The sequence below is a fragment of the Lutra lutra genome, chromosome 3 (assembly GCF_902655055.1).
Source record: "Lutra lutra chromosome 3, mLutLut1.2, whole genome shotgun sequence".
Classification (NCBI taxonomy): Eukaryota; Metazoa; Chordata; class Mammalia; order Carnivora; family Mustelidae; genus Lutra; species Lutra lutra.
The window spans coordinates 185,961,535-185,981,355 of NC_062280.1; the positions used below are offsets into that span (position 1 = coordinate 185,961,535).

Genomic DNA, 19,821 nt, shown 5'->3' on the forward strand with positions numbered 1-19,821 from the left:
TTATTCTGGAAACATAGGAGATTAAAAAAAATAAGCTTTCAATGAAATGACGATCACACAGATTGTGCTGCTGGCTAATACGAGATGCTTGTGGAGGCTATAAAATTTTGAACAGGCTAAACGAAACTCCAAGTATTAGGAACTAAAATGCCATTCCCATCACCTCCTCATTACTCATCAATTACCGGATATATAAAAGCAAAGGGACAAATATGGAAGGCTCTTAAATATAAGCTCCTAACCCTTAACAGACAACCTGCAAGGCTGTAGGTGTAAGGGACATGCTTATATAGGGATTCTGCTTGTCTCGGGGAGTTCAGAAATCAACTCTGGTTCCCAGAGTCCTCCTTTGTCACTTGTCTCTTCTGACTTCACCCAACTCAATCAGCTCCGTTAAATCAGAACTTTATGGAACACTGATGTGTCTTATTTGTATGAAGACATCTATACAATCTCTCTTCAAGGTTAAACCTTTCCAAACTTGTCATTTCCTTGAGATACACTAATCACTCCTCTCACCCTCCATTTGTCGGTGTTGGATCTTTTTACGTCCACACCAGCTCTTAATCCCAAGTCATAGCTAATTCCACTGAAAAGTGGATGGGTGGTGTTCGGCTTACAATTTTTAAAAAAATATTTTATTTATTTGACACAGATAGAGAGAGAGAGACCACAGGCAGGTAGAGCAGCAGGCAGAGGGACAGGGAGAAGCAGGCTTTCCAATGAGCAGAGAGCTGGACATGGGGCTTGAAACCAGGACCCTGGGATCATGATCTGAGCTGAAGGCAGCTGCTGAACCGACTGAGTCACCCAGGTGACCCAGGCTTACAATTTATTAACCAACACAATATAAAGCACTAGGGAAAAAGAGTGCACTTCTTCCCTTTTTCTTTCTTTCTTTCTTTTTTTTTTTAACCTTCAGCATATTTCCTTTGTCAATAGCTTCTTTTCTATCTTTTCTTACTGTTACAGCTTATTTTGAAATTCAAGGACGGAGCCCATTTATATGCTACTTTTAAAAGGCGCACCTTAAAAATAAAGGTGGGAAGAGAAGGTTGGAAAAGGGAATCCTATGAAAACACTAACCCAAAGAAAACTGGAGTATCTATCTATACCATACTAAACAGAAACATTTACATTAGGATGCATTCCTAGAAATAAAGGAAAACATTTCAAAAGAATAATTGGTCAATTTATCCATAAGATATATATATATATATACACACACACACACACACACACACACACACACATAACCCTAAATTTATATACACCTAATAACACAGATCCAAAATATATAAAGCAAAATCTGACTGAACCCCGGAGAAACAGACAAATCCATAACCATAGTGGGGGATTTTAACCAAGTTATTATCTCAATATCTGATAGAATAAGCACATAAAAATTTAAAAATACAGATGTGAAAACATGAACAAACTTGATCTGATTGAGATACAACACTGCAGCCAATAACTATACAATACACCCTTTTCAACTAGACATAAACTGTGCTATAAAGCAAACACCAACAAACTTCAAGGGCCAGAAATTATACAGAATATATTTTGAACTAAGTGGATTTAACAACAACAACCAAAAACTCCATTACCTAAATATAACCAGAAAGTCACTAAATAATTGGATATTCAGTAATACACTTCCCTGACATCTGATTCAAAGAAATTATAATAAAATTAGAAAATATATTGATATAAAATAAAGTAAAAATCTGCTAATATTAAAATTCAAGGTCTGCAACTAAAGCTGTATTTAGGGGTAAATTTCTACCTTTATTATTTCTTTTTAAAGAAGGGCTACAGGCGATACATAGGAAATCTTTATCTTTCTCTTATATTTGCTGTGAACTTAAAGCTTTTCTTAAAAAAAGTTATCTTAAGAAAAACAACAGCAGGGGCACCTAGGTGGCTCAGTTGCTAAACATCTGGTCTTTGGCTCGGATCATGATCCTAGGGTTGCGATCAAGTCCCACATCAGGTCTCCCTGCTCAGTGGGAGGCCTGCTTCTCCCTCTACCACACCCCCTGCTTGTGTTCCTTCTCTTGCTGTCTTTCTCTCTGTCAAATAAATAAATAAAATCTTTAAAATAAATAAATAGAAAAACAACAGCATATTAAACTGAAGTATACAGAAGAATGAAAGAGAAAACTAGACATTAATGAGAAGAAAACTAACTTCCAAGGAGAAAACCAACAAACCCAAAGCTTGACTCTTTAAAAGCACCAATGAAATTAATGAACCCTCACCAAGACCGATCAAGGAAAAAAAAAAAGAGGGGAAAACTACCATTATCATGAGTTAAAAGGGGATAACACTGATAAATTTTTAAAAGAATTTTTTCAGGTGGCTCCACACCCAGCATGGAGCTCAACATGGTGCCTGAACTCACAACCCCAAGATCAAGACCTGAACTGAGATCAAGAGTCCAATGTTCAACAGAGTCACCCAGGCACCCCCCAAATTACAAAGTTTTAATGCAAAGGAAAAGTTTCTTGAAAAATAATGTACCAAGACTGACAGAAGAAGAAAGAGAAAATCTGAATAATTCCATATCAATGTAAAAATTTGAACGCATAAACTTCCCATGGAAGTTTTAGGCCCAGATATCCTCCCAAGTAGATTGTGCAAAAAATTATACCAACTTCTTCCAGAGAATTTGGTCCACCTCCATAATGATATAAAAACCACACAACAAATTCAAAGTAGTGATACATGAATAAAATGTGACAAGAGGGGGTGCCTGGGTGGTTCAGTCAGCTAAGCAACTGCCTTCAGCTCCAGTCATGATCCCAGAGTCCTGGGATCGAGTCCTGCATCAGGCTCCCTGCTCGGCAGGGAGTCTGCTTCTCCCTCTGACCCTCCTCCCTCTCATGCTCTCTCTCTCTCAAATAAATAAATATTTTTTTAAAAATGTGACAAGATGACCAAGTGGAGTTTATACCAGGAATGTGAGATTAATTTAACATCTAAATGTCAATCGGTAAAATGTATCATGTTAAAAGAGGAAAGGCAAATAATCATATATCTGAAGAAATGTAGAAAAAATATTTGTCAAAATTCAACATCTATTCTTTAAAAAAAAAAAAAAAAGGTAAAAATCCTCACCAAATAAGGAATTAAAAAAAAAAAAAACCCTCTTAAAATCTGGTAACAGATATCTACCTCCAAATTGTAGTTAACATCATTCTTAAGGGAAAAATATTAAAAGATTTTTGCTTTAAGATTATGAAATGATCTTATCTCATCATTTCTATTCAACATTGTGCTGAAGCTCTAGCTCTCCATCCACAGCAGTAAGTTAAGAAAAGGCAAAACCAGTCATATATTTTAGATGAAGAGGTAAAATTACCATTATAAACAGCTGACATGATTGTATAAGTAGAAAATTCTACAGAAAACAAAACAAACACCAACTCCAGGAAATGCAAAACGAGCTCATAAGTTCAATGATACAATGCCAATATAATAAATCAACTGTATTTCTGTATACTAGGAACAAGCAATTGGAAAGTGATAATAAGAACAATCCCACAAGTAGAATTAAAATATAACAAATACTCAGGAATAAATTTAACCAAGAGTGCAAAATTTTTTAAACAAAAAACTATACAACATGCCTAAAAAAAGACTTGTAAAAGAGGAGAGATAAGCCATATTTGTAACTGAAAGATTTCATATAGCTAAAATCTACAGCTAAAAGGAAATCTCAAAATCCCAGCAGGCTTCTATTAAAAAAACCAAACTGAAAGGCTTCTAAAATTTATATATTCTAGTAAAGGATCTAGAATGATCAAAACAATCTGGACAAAGCAGCACAACGTTACTAAATTTCAGGTCTTACTAAAAAGTACAATAACGACAACTGCAGTGTGCGTGTAAGGACAGATACACAGATCAGTGGAACAAAATAAAGAGACACAGACTTGCTCACAGTCAAAGGATTTTTACGCAAGGTGCCAAGTCAGTTAAATGCATAAAAGTCTTTTCAGCAGATACGAATAAAATAACTGGGGAGAATCAAACAGAAATGAACCTCAGTCCATACACAAAAATTAATCCAAGATGCCTCAATGTTTAAAAAGAGAGAAAGAGGAAAGTTTCTTCACACCCCTTAAAGATACAAAAAGATTTCTTAGGATAAACATAAACACACACACACACACACACACACACACACACACACACACACACACACGGACTACCACCGAGGGGAGAGGAAAATGCAAACATGTGACCTCAACAAAATTAGAATTGTTCTTCATTATCAATATAAAGAGTCAAACCATAGACTGTATGAGGAAAGTAGTCAAAAAAAAAAAGCCTAGATTAGAGTATTTTTAAAAAACTAATGTTAAGAAATATACATAAGGGCACCTGACTCAGTGGGTTAAGGGTCCAACTCTTGATTTCAGCTCAGGTCATGATCTCAGGGTTGAGGGAGGGAGGGAAGGGCTGCACTCTGGGTGTGGACCCTGCTTAAGATTTTCTTTCTCTCCCTCTTCCTCTGCCCCTCCCCACCACCCCAGGAATCTCATGAGTGCGCGCTCTCTCTCTCTCAATAAATAAATAAATTCCTATAAATCAACAAGAAAAAGAGTTTTTTAAAGTTTAAAAAATCAGGAAGAGATCTGAACCAATATATTACAAAAGAAGATATCTGAATGGCCAACAAGCATGCATGAAAAGGAGCTCTGCGTCATTCATTAATCATCAGGGAAGTACAAATTAAAACCACAATGAGACTAATCTCTACTAGAAAGGCCAAAACCAAAAAGGCTGATAATACTGTTGCAAAGGTGTAGAACAGCCTGAACCGTCCCGCTGGAGAGTCTATAAAATGTTGCAACTATTTTCAAAAACCTTCATGGTAATTTTTTTTAATGTTAATACACACGGACCTTATGACCTAGCCTTTCTAGGCCTTTGAGCTAAAATAAACGAAAACACTTGTCCACGTCAACACTCGTGTTGGAAGATTCATTGTTTAAAAACTGTCAACAACCCAAATGTTCGTCAACTAGGGAATAAACAAATTGTGAGATCTTCATTCAATGGACTATCACTCAAGGAAAAGAAGAATGAATCATGCGACATGCAACAGGGATGGGTGGCAAAAAGACGCTGAAAAACACGCACTATACTGATTCCGTTTACATGTACGTAGCCTGAAAATAAGAATACTGATTCCATGTCAGGGGAAATCCAGGAGAGTTGGGGGTGGCGAAGTCTGGGAATTAACTACAAAGGGGTAAGAGAGACATTCTGAGGTGATGGGAAGGTTCCACATCTTATTTCAGATAGTCTGTCACAGGAAGGCACACAATCATCAAAACTCCTCAAACAGGGGCACCTGGGTGGTTCAGTTGGTTGAGCAACTGCCTTGGGCTTGGGTCATGATCCTGGAGTCCCAGGATCGAGTCCTGCATGGCGGTGGGGTGGGGGGGTGAGGGGGTGCCTGCTCAGCGGGGAATCTGCTTCTCCCTCTGACTCTCCCCCCTTTCATGCTCTCTCTCTAATAAATAAAATCTTAAAAAAAAAACTCCTTGAACTATTAAAAAATATTCTATTGTGTATAAACAATACCTCAGTAAAAATATCAACAGACTGAAAAAAAAAAGAGATTATGACAAGGAATTCCTTTCCCATTCCTTTGTCATGCTCAGGCAGGCTTTGGCAGCATGTGAATACACAGCCATAATGTCACATGGTGATTTCCTGGGGAGCCCTGTGGGGAGGGAAGGGGAAGGCAGAGGCAAGGGCTACTGGTAAGCAGCCTGCGCGCCTCAGACAAAAAATGGCTGCTATGCCGCGTCCAGCATATCTGCCGTGGAGCCCTGGCCCTCAGCTTCAAGGCCAGAGATGTTCTTATCTCCTTCGTGACTCAATGCAAATGCTGATCAGAGAACACCAAATCAATGAACCCACAGAAAGGGCTCCAAGAAACAAGTGAGTCATGAAACTCGCCAGCAAAGACAATACAGACGACCATGAATCACAGCAGACTGGAGAGAGAGCCCATACAGAAAATAGCAAGGGCAAGACTTTTACTACAACTGAGGCCAGTCCTCCAGCCCACCCCTTACCTCTTCCTCTCATCCTGAAAACCCACAAAGTAGCTAGAACTGAAGGAACGTGATCAAGAACAGCATATGGAGACTCTCAAGGTCGTCAAACTCAGCAAATATTTCACCACTTGCCTCCCCCTAGCAACTAACTGCCCACTTAGCTATCCCTAAGGGATGCAAGATGGCCCGGCGAGAGTGCCCCAGGAGTGTCCACCCTTCTGCAACGGACATCACCCAACAATGCCACCAAGTTCTACGCTCTGCGCAATACCACCACGCGGGATGAAAATTAGATCCTTATTTTTTTTTCTTTAGGTCTTAATTAGCTTTTTCATAAACTACAAACATTATCATTGGAGCACACATGCTGGGACAGACAAATTGGATGCTCGTTGCCAGCCTGGGAGGGTCCCCGGGGATTAACAGCCAGGATGCTGATGCTGATGCTTCTCTCATTGGGCTCACGAAGCATCAGGCTGGGGAAATACCGACTGGCTCATCTTCCTTTAAAAAACAAGACAGGTGAAGGAATCACAGGAGTGGGCTTGTGTGAATCCTATCACCGCATCTCAGAAACCTAAAGGTCAAGTGCTTGCAGATACTTCCAGTAACCCAGATCACCAGTTCTCCCTTATCTTAGCAAGGAAACCCACTTCAGCCTGGCAGTTTGCATGAATCCTTCCTGATCCCTGGGACTGGCCCGTTCCCTGGAATTTTCCATCCTTGCCGTGGCTCCGGCTAAAGGGCTTTTGGTTGATTTTTTAAAAGCATGAAGGCACTGTGGGTTCTGTTCAAATGGAGGTGTTTACTTTTAAAAAGTCGGTAAAACAAGAGATCTTCCAGATGAGAGCAAGGCAGCCTAACGAACCATCTCTTTTGTCCAGTGGGAATTTCAGGGCGGGAGCGGGGAATGGGGTCAACACCCCATAGAAATCGCAAAACGACGACGTCATTGTTCGGTGAAAGAGGCTGGAATGCTTTCTACACACTTTCCCTGACATCCCTACACAAAGCCATGCAAGGGTCAGCGGTACTGAGACAAGGAAAGGCAGTTCCACTCTTTTGCGTCTATAAAAGCAAGTGACCCAACCTATTGTGCCCAAGTCTTAGGCTGGCTTTGTTCTCAATATCCAGATGCGGCAGCTTTTTCTTCCGCGTTCCCCCTCTGGAAAGAAATGACTGCCGACACCTCCTTCACATTTTCTTTTTTTCTGGGGCATTTTCACTTCATAAAGCTGCAGTCAATGTGTTTTGTGTGTGGTGAGGAGGGAATGACACGTTCCGTGGTGGTCCCCACCACTGCCTGCATTGGTAGCTCAAGTGGCCTCGGGATTAGCCCTTTGTGCTCCATGAAAGGATATGAAAAGTCAGTTATTTAAGCTCAGTCAAGCTGTTGATTTTTTTTTTTCTTTTCTTGGATGAAGGGTGTGTGAGGAAGAAAGGTTTTGCAATTCAGTTTTCCTCAATAAATCACAGCATTTTGCTGAGGGCAGCTGTGTGCAAGTTCACATGCTCAAGAAGCCCCAGTTTTGTTTTGTTTTTTTAATTAAAATGCTTAAGTCAAACTTCCGGCCTCTTACCTTCCTTTTGAATTGTTTTGCTGGTAGAGAGACTTCTTGGAGGTTATCGCTGCTTCAGGTCATGAATTCTAAATAACCGAGTGTCCTTACTCAGATATTATCTGGGCGCGGGGAGGGGGGTGGCGGGGAGGCCTTCCAGAAACTGCCTTAAGTTTGCTAATACGAAATAGGTAGGGTCCAATTGTCCCTTTCGAATTAACACGTGAGTCTACGTGTAAAAACGGTCACTAAAATCTTCAGGGAGCTCGAACTTGGAATCTCTGTGATCCAGGCCCGTGTGGTGACATTCATGGGCCCCACAACCCTGTGACAATTCCTCTGACGCCACATAACGCCATTACCGAACTCCTCCTCCTACTTAAAAAGATAGGCAGCACTTTAAAAAGAACTACCCATTATTTAGTGCTTAAGTGTACTTAGATGTTATGCTCGGACGTTTATTAAAACGATTTCATTCTGTCTTCACAACAACCCTTGTGAACTAATACCACTGGCTCTATCTAACAGATCAGAAATGTGTGGCTTTCTGAGGGCAGGGACAGGAAGAGGCAGAGCTAGGGTCAAACGTGGAAAGGCAGGCTCGGGTGGGGATGGGGGTTCCCACTGCACCCACTCCACATTTTAAAGCTGTTTACATCATAAATGATACCATTAACATATAATCGTGTTTACGGCAGCACATTCAACCCTCACACCACTAGAACAGAAGCTTTTCCTAGAGAGCCAAGAGCAATGACAAAAAACAACTGCAGGGTTCCTCGACCCTCAAGTATAAATCACATTACACAGATACATAAATTTGTTTTTTTATGCTGCCTTCCTTCTTCTTCTGGAATCGTGAGCTGTCCCGACTTGGCCATCAACTAAAATTTGGCTGGGCAAGGGGGCAACATCCACAGTAGCTACAGGAGCTGGGGGACACAATGGCATACAGACTCATGACCGCCCCCTACTGGGATATGGCCTTGGAAGGACATCACTTGGGACAGGGACAACTCTTCTGCAGCGTGGACACACTAATCAGAAACAAGTGTTTTCATCAGCCACGCTTAGCATCACTACCTACATGTCCCAAACAGAGAGTTGGCCAAACCAGTGCCTCTTCCTGTCCCCTATGTTGGCAAAACTCCCCAGCATCATGGTGTCTTCTCCCTCTCTGTGGCTTTCCACCGATACTCAAATCCAAATCCCTGAGCCGGACACGCGGGTCCCCTGTCATCTGCCTCCTCTGTACCTATCCATCTTCATCTCCTCTGATGCCAGATCTCAAACTTCACATTCTGGCATCCCTGTAAACTTCCTGCTCTCTCCTTGGCTTCCTGTCCTTGGTGTCAGCTTCTCCCCACACGAGGCTCAGGGATCCCCAGGATGTCACCGTCCACTTTCCCGGGGAGGGTTACAGAGATGCCTTAAGGGCTACAATTTGAACTAACAGTTGGCCAACTAGGAAATAAATAATACAAAATCTTAAAGTTTTGGTTTAATTTAAAAGCATGTTCAGATTTGGTATGGGAGTGTCTCACAGTCTTTCTTACATCGATCACCCCGTAATGCAGCACCCAGGACTCCGGAGACACCTGTGACGTTCTTAACACAGAATCCTCCTGTATTTCTCCAAGGCCCCCCACCCGCCTCTGCCCCGCTGATGGGCTGTCTTATCCATACTTAGAAAAAAAAAAAATTTTTTTTTTTTTTAGTGAAGCCTTTACTAAGTCTTTCCAAAGCACTCCATTCACCACACCTGCTTTATGAGTTCGCACAGCACCTACTGTCATTATAAAACAGCAACAAGCGCAAGGAGAAGGAACACCTGTAGGAAGAATCAGGGCAGACTCTGGGGGGAAAGACAATAAGGCCAAAGGCGGCAGCAGAGAGCACGCGCACACCAGAGCCCGCCAGCCACTAAATCGTGTACGGCAGGGATGGAGAGTCCCACGAAATGCAGGGGTAGGAGAGAATGGAGGAATGGCTTCAACCCCAAGAACGGGGGCGGACTCTGCCGCCCGATCTAGAGCACTTGTTAGTGAAGGAATGAAAAAACAAGGGAAAGCTAATATTTACCTCGGGAGGGCCAAGGGCAGGTTGAGAGTCAATATCTTAACTTCCGGCATCACTCAGTGCGTATTTCACTGACTTCACCCTTAGTTCTCCTAAAGGTGACAGACAGCCTCATAGACTGCGTCAGATCATGAAACACAGTGGCCGCAAAGAGGATAGAGAAATCTGAAGCATTAAGATCCTTTACAGAAGCGGCCAAGGTCACAATGCACGGGGCAGCCACCGTGCCTGGGGAGCACAAACCACGTTACTCATCTTGATTTTCAGTAAAATCCACCAAATGGAAATAACGTTTTCCAAGAAGAAAGAGGCACCACACATTCTTGTTTCCCTTAAAATGACGCAGTGAGCAGCCACTTAACCTCCTCAAAGACCTTGGCTGGGGCCGACAGTTCATAGGTTCAAATCTAAATTCCTCAGACAAGTTTTCAAGATTATCTTCAAATGCAGACCATGCTTCACATAGAACCCTACATAAAACCCTCTGTTCCGGCCACAAACATTATTTTCCCTGCCTTACCCAGTTTAAGATGTGCAGCAAGCTACTTGGTTTGAAGGGTTACGTACCAATGATGTAATGGCTCCTTCACGGGGCATATGTGTTTATGCCTCTATACATACATACACACACACACACACACACGCACGCATATAAAACACTCACAGGCTCTGTTGTCTGAACTCAAGCACATCAGACTCCTATCTTCACAGAAAAGAATGTTAATGCCTCCATTATAAAATCTTAACTTTTTTTTTTTAAGATTTTATTTATTTGAGAGAGTGAGAGAGAGAGAGAGAGCACACGAGCAGGGGGAGCAGGAGGGGGAGAAGCAGGCTTCCTTGCTGAGCAGGGACCCCAATGTGGGGCTCAATCCCAGGACCCTGGGCTCATGACCTGAGCCGAAGGCAGACGCTTAGCCAACTGAGCCACCCAGGTGCCCTTAAAATGTATTTTATTGATACTTTTTCCTAGTACTCAAAATTTAAACGGCTACCTGGATATTCGTTTTAATTAAACCATGAAGTGTTTATTTTTGTTGCACGAATGATAAAGCTATTTTATGCAGTTCATATATTTTTTCCAGTGCTTAAGTTTAACAATTTAACTTTTAACTTTACTATATTGGTGCCCCTGTGTGTAAGAGTTGCCTTTCTAGTCACCAGTGCGGTGTAGAATCGGCTGTTGTTCCTGGGTTTAAAGCCAAGTTTCTATTTTTCAACAAAACTTCAAGAAATGTTCATTTGTTCTCATCCCAATTATTTGCCCTTGTTTACATGACAGTACTACAGAGCTGTGCACATCACACCCCGAACATGTGTCAAAATATGCGTAAATGTGGTACCTTCCACCTCCTAGTGCGCATGCCTTAAAAATTCACAGTTTCTCCTGTATTTCTCCTGAAATCAGGCTTATCGTAAGCTAAGGAATAAAGTTCTAAAGTTCTTAGTCTCGACTTTATAACCAGCACACATTTCAAAAGGCATTTATGGAGAAGAAAACTGATTTGTCCACCTTTAATCCTAAAGGGGAGGAAAAAAAGGCTAGTACCACAATTGCAAAAGGTTTCGATCTCAGATACCATGGGGCTGTGTTATACGAGCACTTCTCTGACTTGCCAGGGAGGAGACAGAGGCATGAGATGACAAATAATTTAATTATCATTAGAGATTCTACCTGGAATTTCCCTCAGTGAGAATACTCTGTTGAGATGGAAACACAGAAAGGGGCACCTGGGTGGCTCAGTGGGTTAAGCCTCTGCCTTCAGCTCAGGTCATGATCTCAGGGTCCTGGGATCGAGCCCCACATCGGGCTCTCTGCTCAGCAGGGAACCTGCTTCCCTTCCTCTCTCTCTGCCTGCCTCTCTGCCTGCTTGTGATCTCCGTCTGTCAAATAAATAAATAAAATCTTTAAAAAAAAAAATATATATATATATATATATACACACACACACAAAAGCTTCAAACTGATCACTTCCTAGCTGTGTAACCCTGGACAAATTATGTCCTTATGTATTACAAGTCTCCTTTTTCTCATCTGTGAGACTAGCACAGTAACTGTAGGTACCTCCCAAGTTGCCAGAAAATGGAGATTCTACAAAGAAAAGATTTGAAATGAGGCTTGGCACCCACGGGGAAGTCACTCAGTGTCAGCTAGGATGACGGTTACCACCCGCTAATGCAGACTATCATGTCACCTTCCGTGTGACTTCAGACCTCCTGGCTGAGAGCCACTCACTGCGTTTATAAAACAAGAAATCCTAAAAGAAAAAAACTGAGAAAATTCAGCTTTGCAAAAAAAATCCTACATCATCCTTATTTTTTCACGTTAACTCAGCTGAGGGCAACCCGGTGCGTGAGAGCCACTGCTGGAAACGGTTAGGTTGTTGGAAGGACGAGAAGTCCAAGCTGACCGCAGAGACCCGCCTTCCTGTCCCGGGACGGGCAACACGGCGCTCTCGTCTTAAGGACTGAAACACCACGTACGGATCGGCCTCAATTTCCGAAGCTGCGCTGTGGGGGAAGGGAGGCCACCATACAGCCCAGAGCCTAGCCTTGAAGGGACGATGCTTATACTGAGGACTTAAAACATTTAAAATTCTTTTAGCCCTATGATCCATGTCAGATATACATTTTTTCCCATCTGAAATGTGAGCATGTCCCTCCTCTGTTTAAAAGATTCCATTGGGGATGCCTGGGTGGCTCAGGGGGTTAAACCACTACCTTCGGCTCAGGTCATGGGTCCTGGGATCGAGTCCCGAGTAGGACTCCTTGCTTGGAGGGGAGCCTGCTTCTCCCTCTGCCTCTGACTGCTGCTCTGCCTGTTTGTGTGCACACACACACACTCTCTCTGACAAATAAAAATAAATAAATAAAATCTTTAAAAAAAAAATATGAGGAGAAAAAGTAGAGAAAATTCCAAAACAAATGCTTTAAAAAAAATAAAAGATTCCAGTGGTTTCTCACTGCATCCAGAAGAGAAGCTAAGGCCCTTAACCTATGCAGTCCAGCTCTGCCCAGGCCTCAAGCTCCCTCCCTCCCATTTCTCCTCTCCGCTCCGCCTTCCCTCTCCTCCCTCTCCCTGGGAACCTGCACCTGTTCCTTTCCCTGAGTGCGCTCCCCCACCCACCCGAGTGCAGGTCTTGTCTGCATGGCTGTTTCCTTCCTATTTTTTTAAACTCAGACATCACCGTGTCCTTGATCATCACCATGTTTCATTCAAGCACTCCTGCAAGTCACCGGCAAATGCTTTCCTTTTCTTAATGCATTAGGGAATGACTGGAATTGCCTTATAAATGTGCCCGTTTCCCATCTGTCTTCTGCCCTGGAATATAAATTGCTGAAAGCCGGGGTGCCTGGGTGGCTCAGTCGGTTCAGCGTCTGCTTCTGGCTCAGGTCATGATCCCAGGGTCCCGGGATCAAGTCCCACATATGGCTTCCTGTTCAGCAAGGAGCCTGCTTCTGCCTCTGCCTACTGTCTTCCCTGTTTGTGCTCGCTCTCTTGTTCTCTCTGACAAATAAGTGAATAAAATCTTTAAAAAATACAAAATACATAAATTCCTGGAAGCCAATGCCTGGTTCTACACCCAAATCCTAGGAAAAGCACCTGGCACATAGGAAGTGTTCAGTAAGTTATCGCCTGACTGGAAATGAGGTTGACATGGCCTTGGCATAGGGCACAGGGATGGTTTTATTGCAGAATAGCGTGCCCAAGGAAAGTTTCACTAACGGGAAGAGAGACTTCTGCTGATCCTTGAAGAAGGAAGAGGGGGTCCATTGGGGATTGGGCCAAAGGGGGGTGTGGAACACGGAGAGGAGCCTCAGTGGTCCGCCCAGCAGGCATGTCAAGTTCCTTTCCAGAAGCTGTAGAGAGATTAAATTTAAGGGCTGGGAAATCTGAATTTTACTCTCTCGGCCTGAGCTCCTTTGTAATACATATCACTGTTAAACAAAACACGACAAACCATTTAGACATCTATTCTAGGATAGGGCTGCCGTGATGAGGAAAGGGTGTGAGTCCCGATTCCCCTGGTGGGGACAGCCGGTCTGGTAGGAAGATGGAATCCGCTTGTCCCTTGAATGGTCCCAGCCTTTTAGGACAGAGACTAGAGTCTCTGGTTCAGAGAAGAAAACAAATTAAGTTCAAACAAGCATAAGCAAAGAGACTGGCACTTGAACGTGAAGAACAAAGGTATCTGCTGATCTCAGAGGATCATGGGCAGGTTAATCTATGCACCGCCGTATTCATGAGGCAAAGACGAAGAAACAAAGAAATAATAAAAGGTGGGTCTCTTTTATAATTACGAAATGTTAAATAAACGATCTAAGCTCTCACTGAAAGGAATGAGAAGGAGTCCGCTGCAGAAAAGGGTACGGAATAAATGCTTTAAAGTAATAAAAATTGTTAAAATGACTAAGTATCCTTCAAGGCTTGCCAGATACACCAAGGATGAACAGAATTGTTAGAAGCTGAATTCACTTGGCACCGACTTTATTCTTGAAAACAAAGCTAAGCACCTTGCCTCCCAGGACTTCCTCCGGGGCACTCTGCAAAATTAGTGTCCCAAACTTGGCAAGTGATGAATTTCTAGAAGACTCCCTCTCCCGGGGGCGGGGGGAGGGCTGGAGGAGATCATGAGGGCGTCCCACTCACCACTGTTTCTCAGGACCTCGACTCTAACCCCTGGTTATCAGCGGGATTTCGGGGGGAGATATACCACCCCCCACAACGCCCCCGAAACACAAGCTATAAAACTCAAACCACCCAGGGACACACTGAGCAAACTCCTCCAAAGAACAAGTTGCTCTTATCCCAACTGCTTGCTCTCAACCCAACTGCCTCCACTCTGACTCTTGGCCTCTGCAGCCTGGACTCCTACCCAAAACCTGTGCCAGCTGCTCACCGGACCCCCATCGTCAAATCCAACTGACAGCTGTCTGCGTCCTCACCTCCGCTCCGCCTTTCACACACCTGTCCTCCTTTGCTTTTGCAGCCACGACTCCCCTCCTGTCTTCCTTGCTATTCTTTCCAGGTATCCTCTGCTTGCCTTCTCTTCCCTCAGCTTTCTCTTTCAGTATCAAGACTTCTTTAAAGTTCTGGATCTTGGCCCCTAAAAATGCTTCACTCTTTCTGGGCAATCTTATCCATCTTCCCACCATCAGTGACCACCTACTCCGGGAAGAAGATGCAGGCTCTACGCTCATCCTGGGTCTCTCAAACACCAGGGCTCGCACTCCCAACCGCCCGTGGGATGCCTCCAGTGGGAAGTCCCAGAATGTCCTCAAGATAAGGGAACAAAAAATGGCAGACGGGGAGAGGAAAGCAGACTTCTCTCCCACTAGAGCCTCAACCATTCTCCCATAGAGTTTCCCTACTTTTATAATGTCACACGGTATGATCATGGCTGACCTTCTGTCTCTCCCAAGAGAGTGAGCCTCAAGGAAGATTGGGAATTAAATGTCATTTGACTCCACAACCAAGTCCAGCAGGGTGCCTAAAAGATACAGTGTTTAGTCAAACGAAAGAAGACAAAATCTCCATCTCCCATCCCTCATCCCAGCACTTGGTGGGAGTTTAATAAAAGATAGGGTGGGAAAAGCAACACAAAGACATGTTATCAGAATGAGAAATGCTGGTAAAACTACAAGTCTACACACTGCAGGTACATTATAAAAACAATGTCTCCCTTTTGGGAGAAATTTCAGGATTTTCCATGATATTTCTGGTTGCAAATGTATTCACAAAACAATAGATCTGCACAGATAGGAGAAATAAAACAGCGTAATTAAAATTAATCATTAAAATTCATTTTAACCATCCCTTAAAACTTAAATGTCATTAAAACATTACAAATATTACATCTGCATGGTACCTTTTTAATTACACCAATCATTGCTTTGAGAAAATTAAAAGATGAGATTTAGGCTGCTGGGATTTAGCTACGGTAGTCGGAAGTCAGCCACACACTTAAAAATGTGAATTTTAATTACTGTGTCTACGTTTTTGTTTGTTTGCCCAAATACATCATGTTTTGAGGGCCAAAGTCTTATTCAAAGATTCCCTTCCCATCGATTTCTCATGTCTGAAGCCCAGAGGAAAAGCATGATACTATTTGTATTCCCATCCCTATTTTCATAGAGAAATTTAGTTCTAACACGTGAAGAACGAGATCCCAGCTTGATAGATGACTCGGTTTTAAAACTATCGTTAACACCCGATGCTGTTCCGATTTTTGTGAAAAGAAATAAACAAAACGTGTCTGAACATCACTGATAAGACAAAGGTGCACTGCCAGCCACTGGCTAACTTATCTGATAAGCCCAGGGCAACCCTGAGGTAACCTGCAGACTGTTGTTATTCTGTACTGTATAAATTATTTATTTCCGAGGATATATTCAGAAATTTCCCTCCCTTCTGGCGCAGCCTTCCAAAAACGCCTCGCTGGTCAAAAATTGGTCTCTTTTCATTCACTACTTGCTCCGCACCTGGGTGAGCACCGGTTCCCAAAACTCATACGTGAGCTCCACAGCTCTGTGGGATTTCTCACTCTCACTCAGGACAAAAGAAAATACGAGACACATTTTCAAATTCTGCCGTGTCACAGTCTCCCATGAGCAGGATTAGGAATAGCTAATGATCCAAAAACAACACAAAACAACAACAAGAAAAGCCATAAATATTTAGGCACACACAAATCTCTTGTTGAAGTTCAAGGGACAGAGTTAGGTAAACACTCTCTACCCGGCCAGCATATCTGGCCGGAATGTTCTCATGTAATCATTTAGTCGACAAAGAATCAAATCTGTCCCTGATTTCTGACTCACTTCTACAGGGTATTACCACCTCCAGGAATCATGGCTCCGATGGAAGGTTCTGATCTCAGGTCTCTCCTCAAATTTCTCAGCATCAGACTCAATCGGAAAAACAATTAAGTTCTAACCCAATGGTTCAGGTTTCTGAATCTTACTTACAAAACCATCACCGTCTTACAGAAAAAGCAATCAAACATGCATAATCTGGATTAAAAAGTTCACATGGATAAATGTAATCACATTATTTCTATATCTATTTGATTTTCACTGTCCCCAAAACGCATGACCACAGGCATCTCTTTAGTAAGGAAAAACAAACAAACAAATCACACAAGCCGGCCTTAATTTGAATATTCTGATAACTGGAAAATGTAACCCCGCCCCCCTTCATGAAGGTCTCTAAGCTTTGGATTTCGGTTTGCATTCCATTTGTTTCTACAGGAATCCTGCCAAGTTCTTTCTAGCTCAAGAACGCTAGATGTAAAGGATGTGTAGATTGGGAAGGACCACATCTTCTATGGTCACACCAAAGGTAACTTCATGACAAGGGAATCCCCGGTCCTTTTTAAAACCCAACTGTTTCAATTAAACTCACCTGTTCCATTTGGAAAGACTCAAGTTCTGGGAGCTTCTCTAAGCACAGGAGTTGCTGCTGGAGTCAGAGTGCGCTCACCCAAAAAATCTGACGTGAGACAGTATGTTTGCCCCCCCTCCCCCACGATGTCAGCAGCAGGTTTTGCTGTTGACACCAGAAACCGAGGCAACAAGGAAAGCTTCTACTAGCTCGATACGGAAAAGGGGCCAACACAACTCTTGAGGGGAGCTCAGGAGCTGGACGCAAGGTCTGAAAACCATTCCCGTCTCGGATCCCCGTGTATTGGGGAAGGTGCTCCTGTTCACACACGTAACATTCATGATACCTGTATGTTTTCCCGGACTCGTTAAAACTCTTAAATGTATTAAGGACTGAGTCCAAGTGGGTAAAATTTCTTGTAAAAAACTAACACCCCCCCCCAATAAAAAGGCAAAGAAAACCCAGCTCTACTTAAGCAAAGCCATGAGGTGAGTGAAGCTGATTGTCATTTTGACCTTGCTTTGCTTTAACTCAGGAGCCTGTTTAGAAATGTAACAAGCAACCCTCTTCATTCGGCTCAGCTAGCAGAGCTAATAGGCTTCTAATTAATTTCCAGAAGATTGCTGTTATAACTAACAGGTTTTAAACATTTGGTTGATTGGGGAAAATGAATTGAATATAATGTATTTGATTTGGAAAATTAGTTTTCATTCTATGTGCTTACCATAATAGTGTTTATTTTAAGTTTACATGATTCCATGAAGAGTCCCAGAACACCACCAGGTTGCTTTTAGCCTTAACAGGGTCCTATCCAACTTAAAAAAAAAAAAAATCAATTTACATTTTGATTTTTGTTGTCCTTTATTTGAGGACAGGTTAAATTCATTTTTGTGGCTTTAATAAAAATCTTCGTTCTAATATAGCCAAGAGGACCAAATACTTCAAAATGATCCCAGTGATACCTCCGGCAAAAGCCTGCTCATTGCATGCAAATCCTCCGGGGAAAGGCTTCTACACACCAAGTAAGATGAACCAGTTACGGCATTGTTTATGAAGTTTCCCTTGATTCCTCCTGACAGCCATTTAAACAACGACTGTTGGGAAGTGTCCCTCAAAGAACCAACAACAATGGCAAGGATCAGAGCTTTTCTATGTAGCTAATACTATTTTTAAAAGGAGAAAATATTTCTTCCTGGAGGGATTAGGAGAAGCCTTATTAAAGACACCTGCAAACAAAACAAGCGACAATAGATCTTTATCATAATTGATGACTGAGTTATCCTTGAGACAAAACTCCTTTCTTGGAGACAATAACTTCGAGATTTACCTCGGCTATTAGAGTCAAGACATCAGCTAATTGGGACTACCGGTGGTAAGTCTCACCAAGATTAAGTGAGCAGGTAATAAAAAGGCCCTTGTCTCTCAGTGAAAGAGAAGTACAGAGAGACTAGAATTTTCTCTCCTCGGGCAGCTGAGAATGTTTTAGAATGAACTCAGGCAGCGTCTATCCCTGTGCCTCCCCATCCATCATGCAAAAGTAGGTGGGTAGATTCTGATTAGGAGGGCTGACTATGTGCCAAGCACACAGTGGGCCAGCCAGCTTTGGAAACTCAACCTCTGCCTAACTTGCACTTGGCAAGAAAAAGAACCTTCCCACAAGTCTTCGCAATGTCATTAACCATCACTGGGGAAATGTGATCCTGTTTTAGCAAAGAATTAAAATTAAGTTTGCAGAAGAGACAGAAAAGCAGAGATCTTTGCAATAAAAGCACTCTGCCTCCGAGTCTCCATTTGGTTCACGTTGGTAACAGTGCACGCCTTCACCCGTGGGCCACACTGTCTGCAGTCACATACTCACGGCTGCATTTCTGAGTGACACACAGAAATGCCTGTGGTCATTTCAGGCTTATTAGTGACTTTTATAACATAGCTAATTTTCCAAATTAAGTAATTCTGGCTTTCTTTTTACAACAACGGCTCCAGAAAAGTCCCTACGTTTTGAACTACATCTGGGCATTGAACAAAAGTGGGGGAGAGCGGGGAGCGACCATCAGGATGAGGCCATGATTGCAGACCCCAGTGGCAGCATTTCGACATCCTGGCCTTATAAGGAGTTCGTGATTACTCAGGGGGAGTGAAACACCAATTCAAGAAGTGTTAGCAACGGCAGCGGTGAGCTTAGAATATGTACAGCTGTTGATGAATGCTTGTCATTTAAAAAAAAAAAAAAGCCCACTTGGAAATGAAGAAGAAAGGCCTCCAGCCTGAACCGCTGAAAAGTAGACAGAATTAAACAGCAGGAAAATCATCCCACGTGTGCAGCAATACTGAGTGAGCAGATGAGGCATGAGATGACCCAATATCGTTCCTCAGAACTTCAAGTTCACAGACAAAACAAATGCTCTATAGAAGGTACTTGTGGGATTGTTGGGTTTCACACACACACACACACACACACACACCCCTTAAGACTTAGAGCCATCAACGTGTGAAGAAAAGCTGCCTAGAAAAACAAAGAAGACATTTTCAGAGATGACTTTGATCCTGTACTCAAATTATTGGCTTAAATGTACTTGCCTCTAAAGGCTCTGTATCTGCAGTAACCGCTCCCTATTGTCCTTGCTAACAAAGTATTATTTTCACCTTATTATTACTAATCTTTTCTTTGTTAGTAACCCCGCCTGGTTTTATCCCCCCAAATGGTGCAGTAAATATT

The 19,821-nt window shown here is 42.6% G+C and overlaps 1 protein-coding gene across 3 annotated transcripts in view; it reads right to left on the minus strand.

The window, feature by feature from the left end:
* The window catches only part of ABCC4 (ATP binding cassette subfamily C member 4), a 248,357-nt gene that overhangs the window by 67,969 nt on the left and 160,567 nt on the right, over window positions 1-19,821 (minus strand). The window lies entirely within an intron of this gene.